The sequence below is a fragment of the Eubalaena glacialis genome, chromosome X (genome assembly GCF_028564815.1).
Source record: "Eubalaena glacialis isolate mEubGla1 chromosome X, mEubGla1.1.hap2.+ XY, whole genome shotgun sequence".
Taxonomy (NCBI): Eukaryota; Metazoa; Chordata; class Mammalia; order Artiodactyla; family Balaenidae; genus Eubalaena; species Eubalaena glacialis.
This window is the reverse complement of record NC_083736.1, coordinates 131,408,669-131,414,271: the sequence shown is the minus strand read 5'-3', so window position 1 is coordinate 131,414,271 and position 5,603 is coordinate 131,408,669. Positions and strand designations below refer to the sequence as shown.

The 5,603-nt window shown below is 39.9% G+C and overlaps 1 non-coding gene across 1 annotated transcript; it reads right to left on the bottom strand.

Annotated features, from left to right (window-relative positions):
- Positions 1 to 5,102: 5,102 nt before the first annotated feature.
- On the bottom strand, positions 5,103 to 5,174 carry TRNAA-UGC (transfer RNA alanine (anticodon UGC)). The gene has a single exon. It is a non-coding gene; the product is annotated as a tRNA-Ala (tRNA).
- Positions 5,175 to 5,603: the final 429 nt, after the last annotated feature.

The window sequence follows — 5,603 nt, the reverse complement described above, 5'->3', positions numbered from 1 at the left end:
AATGTATATCCCATGATGATTCTCAAAGTCTTTCCCCTAAAGGACCTAGGGTCTTTGACTTAGGTGACTGTACAGTGAGGAAAGGGTAATAATAAGACATTTATAGGACTACTAATCACAGTTGACATTGATACATGGAGACCGTCGGTGTCATCACACTCTCTTCTCCCACTAGACTGGTAACTTAGAAGCCAAATAACAAATAGAATACTGGCTAAAATATGGCTCACAGTGGACTCACTGGGTCTACAAACATACCCGTAGTCATTTTTCCAGTCCCCACATGCACAACTGAAATTGATATACTTGAAAGTTGGAGTAAGCCCTACATTGGGTCCCTGGTCTGTGAAGTAAGAACTATCAATATTAGGGAAGACCAAATGGAAACCCCTGAAATCACCTGAAAATGATACTAAATCAAAACAATATATTATCATCATGACAGAGGGTATGGCTGAGATCAGTGACACCATTAAAAATCTAGATAAAGAAGATATGGTACATATATACATGGAATACTACTCAGCCATTAAAAAGAATGAAATAGTGCCATTTGCAGTGACATGGACGGACCTAGAGATTATCATACTGAGTGAAGTAAGTCAGACAAAGACAAACACCATACGATATCACTTATATGTGGAATCTAAAAAAAGGGTATAAATGAATTTATCTACAAAACAGAAATAGAGTTACAGATGTACAAAACAAACTTATGGCTACCGGGGGTAAAGGGGGAGGGATAAATTGGGAGATTGGGATTGACATATACATACTACTATATATAATATAGATAACGAATAACGACCTACTGTATAGCACAGGGAACTCTACTCAATATTCTGTAATGGCCTATATGGGAAAAGAATCTAAAAAAGAGTGGATATATGTATATGTGTAATTGATTCACTTTGCTGTACAGCAGAAACTAACACAACATTGTAAATCAACTATAAATTTTATTCCAATAAAAAATTTTAAAATAATAAAAAAATAAAAGGATAGAGGAGTGGTAGCCTTTATATCTCTGTTTAATTTTTCAATCTGGACCCTGCAGAAAATGGATGGATCCTGAAGAATGACTGTATACAATCACAAGTAGTAATCCTGATTGCAGGTACTGTGCTGGACATGATATCTTTGCTAGGACATATTAATAAACCCTCTGATGCATTCCATGCCACCATTGATTTAATGAATGTATTTTTACATTCTAATTAGCAAAGAGTATCAGAAATAATTTTCATTTATGTGGGATCAATAGCATTCATTTATAATGTGTCACGGCTATGTTAATTTTCTTGCACTGTTATAATATAGTCTGAAGAATCTGGACCACCTGGACATCCCATAGAACATCACACTGATCCACTGCATTGATAACATCATGCTGATTTGACAGGGAAGGAAAGAAGTGACAAATAGACTGGAGGTCTTGTTAAGGCACATGTACTCCAGAGGGTGGGAGATAAACCCTACTAAATTTTAGGGACCTGCAACTTCAGTGAAATTTTTACATTTCCAGTGTTCAGGGACATGTTGGGACGTCCCCTCCAAAGCAAAAGACACATTTCTGTATCCATCTTGAATTCCCCATCACAAAGAAGGAAGCACAGCATTTTGTAGCCATCTTTGGATTCTGGAGGCCTAGAATTCCATACCTGGGAGTATTGCTCTACCCTATACACCTTCGGACATGGAAATCTACCAGCTTTGAGTCAGGCCCAAGGACAAAAAGGCAGTGGAGCAGGTCTAAGCCACAGTGCCATTATCCTTGTCACTTGAGCCACAAAATTAAATAAACCCTATAGTGTTGAAGATATAAGTACTGGGAAAGGATGCAGTTTGGAGCATATGCTCCAATGGGATATTCACAATATAAGCCCTTGGGATTCTGGAATAAGGCTATGCCATCCATAGAAAAGTATATGACTTTTAAGAAACAACTCCTGGAGTATTACTGGGCTCTGGTAGAAACAGAACACTTGACCATGGGTCACCAAGTAAAGATGCATTCAGAACTGTCCCTTCTGTTGGACTCGACAAATTATACACTCAGACACGCCTAGAAGCAGTCCATCATGGAATGGAAATGTACATCCTGCAATCAACCCAAGCAAGACAAGAGGGCACAAGTAAGCCACATGAACTGGTAGCCTAGAACTTTTGTTACCCAAAAGAGTTGCACCAGTGCCCTTCCTTGGCTTGCAAGGGACTCCTGCATGACTGACTGGAAGAAGAGGAAAACTCCGAACGTGTTTTATGGATGAGTCAGCATGCTATGGGAATGAAAAGCAAAAATGGACAGTGGCAACATAGCCACATTCACAGTGGCTAACCTTACAAGATAGAGTAGAGCAAAATCATCCCAAGGGTAAGATGTGCACCTGGTTATCTACTTTGTGTAGAGGGATAAGGGGCCTAAGGTGAGAATATATAGATTCCTGGGTAGGGGTCAATGGACTAGCTTTCTAATCTGGGGCTTGGAAAGACAAAGACTAGAAGACAAAGACAAAGAGGTTTAAGGAAGAAGCATGTGGATAGACATACGGGAGTGGGCATGAAGTATGAAAACATTTATATCACATATTAATGCTCACCAGGAAGTATTCATCACAGAGAGGCACTGAAAACCATGTTGATGAAATGACTCAGTCAGTTGACATTACTGGCCTTTCTCATCAGCCATCCCAGAAGTAGCATAATGGGCATTTGAATGGAGTGTCCATGGTGGCAGACATGGAGGTACATGTGAATCCAACAACATGGACTTCCACTGACATAGCTATTGCTATCTCTGAATGTCCGACCTGTCAGCAACGTAGACCAATGCTGAGCACCTGGTATGACACCATTCCACAGGGAGATCAAATGGCCACATTGTGGCAAGGTGATGACATTGGGCCTGTCTATTCTGGAAGGGCCAGCATTTCATTTTCATAAGAACAGATACTCATCCAGACATGAGTTTGCTTTTCTTCTTATAGAATCTTAGCCACTATCTGTGGGCTTATGGAATTCCTGGTCCATAGGCCTGGTATCCCACATACAACATAGCATCTAACCAGAGTATCCACTTCACAGAAAAGGATGTGCAGGAGTGGGCCCATGACCATAGGTTCCACTGGCCACATCACATACAACACCATCCAGAAACAGCTGGCTGCATAGAACACTGGAACTACCTTCTAAAGATACGACTAAAGCGCCAGGTCAAAAGAAATCCTCTGAAAGGATGGGATGTCATCCTTTGCAATGCAGTGTACTAGAGTGCATTTATTAAATCAGGGGCCTCTATATGACACTGTGTCTCCCTTATGAAGGTACATGTATCTGGGAACCAAGGGTTTGGCAGCAAGTTTGGCCTCACACCACCACTCTCAATGACCCACTGGGGAATTGTGTGCTTCCTGTCCTCATCATTCAGGGCTCTGTGGGGTTGGAGGGTCTAGTTCACAAAGGGGCCACACTCTTGCCAGGGGACATAAGTAATGGCAAGCTACGGCTGCCACCAGGACACTTTGTATTCATTATGTCCAAGGACCAGCAGGTAAAAGGAAGAGTCACCATACTGGCATGTACAACTGGTCCTGATCATCAGGCTAAGGCAGGGCTTCTTTTTCCCCACTGAGGCCAAGAGGATTACGTGTGGATCCCAGGTGTTCTCCTGGTACCTCCTGGTACTCTCTTGCCCCATTGTAACTGTGAATAAACAAGTGCAGCATCCCCAGACTCAGGTCTCAGAGCACTCAAGAATGAAGGTTTGGGTTACATCACCAGGTAAGCCACCAAGACCTGCTAAGAAGATAGCTCAGGGCAACTTGTTCCCCAACCCCACCAAATTGGGCTCAAAATACTTCCAATCCATCAACAGACACTGTTGGATTTCCCTCCAGTAATATTCCTTAAAACCATCTACTTTTCTCATTTCCACTTCTCCACCTTAGTCTAAGCCGTAATCATATCACATTTGGGTCACTTGAAGAGCCTCCTAAATTGTCTCCTTTCTCTTTTCCTGCTACAATTCACCTACCCTACAAGAGACAAAGTGACTTAAAAAGAATACATCAAATTTCTTCTATGTGTTTAAAAACTTCCAGTGCTTCCTTACCAGTTTTAACACAGAATTCCAACTCCTAACAGGAGCTACAAGATCCTGTATGATCTGGCCCTTACCTCTCTTTCCAACCATATCTGTATGCTCTTCCCCATAACTCATCAACCACTCCAGCCTTGGATTCCTTGATAGTGTTGGAATATGCAATCACTTTTTACCTCACGGTCTTTACACTAGCAGTTCTTTTTGCCTGCAATGGTCTGTTTTTGGATCTTTGCATGGCAGACTTCTGTTTGTCATTCTGTTCTCAGTACAAATACCACACATTCCCTGATGTCTTTCCTGGCAACCCAGTGTAAAGTACTAAAGTAGGTTTCCCCTGTCTCAACAACTCCTGGTTATTCTTTCTGAACACTTTTTTATCATTTGCTTATTTTTGTGTGTTTTTTTCTTATTATCTATCTCCTCAAATAGGCTTTAAAATTGATTATATCAAGAATTAATTATGCCTTGTTTACCATTAAATGCCCAGTGCCAAACACAGTACAAGGCACATAGTAGATGCTCAAAAAATATTTTTCTTCCAGTTTTATTGAGATATAATTGACCTACAGCACTGTATAAGTTTAAGGTGTACAGCACAATGGTTTGACTTATATATATCATGAAATGATTATCACAATAAGTTTAGTGAACATCTGGGACTTCCCTGGCCGTCCAGTGGTTAAAACTCCATGCTTCCAATGCAGGGGGCGTGGGTTCCATCCCTGGTTAGGGAACTAAGATCCCACATGCCACGCAGTGCGGTAAAAAAAAACCCAAACAAACAAACAAACAAAAAGTTCAGTGAACATCCATCACCTCATATAGATACAACATTAAAGAAGTAGAAAAAACAAATATTTTTCCTTGGATTTTCTCTCTTAACTTTCATATATAACGTACAGTGTGTTAATTATATTTATCTTGATGTAATAATTTTTTAAACTCAGATCTGCACTTGCACTAGCCATATTTTCCAAGAATTAAACAAGGAGAAATCAAGTGGAGATGCTGGGGATCGAACCCAGGACCTCATACATGCAAAGCATGTGCTCTACCACTGAGCTACATCCCCATGTTGATGTAATCATTTTTAATAAACTTTGTCAGTGTATAACCAAAGAAACTTGCCTGAGCCAAACCATTTTACCTTAAAAAAAGCAATATTATGTCATGTGGATGTAATTTTGATACAGGAAATTGGAGAATATCATAGATAGTAGTTCAACTATGGCTTTATAAAAGATATAATATTTTATCCTCCATAGAGGCAGTAAAACCACAATTCACAAAACATTTTCATAGGAAAAGTGACAGCAGGTTATATGGAGAAAACAAAGACAGAGGTATAATGATCCAGGAACCCACTCCTTTATGAGGATCCAATTAAATTATGTATTATTTATATGTTTGATTATAAAAATTATATAAGCTCATTATTGATACTTTAGAATATATATTTATACTATCAGAGATAACAACTTTTCCACGTAGGGTCACTACT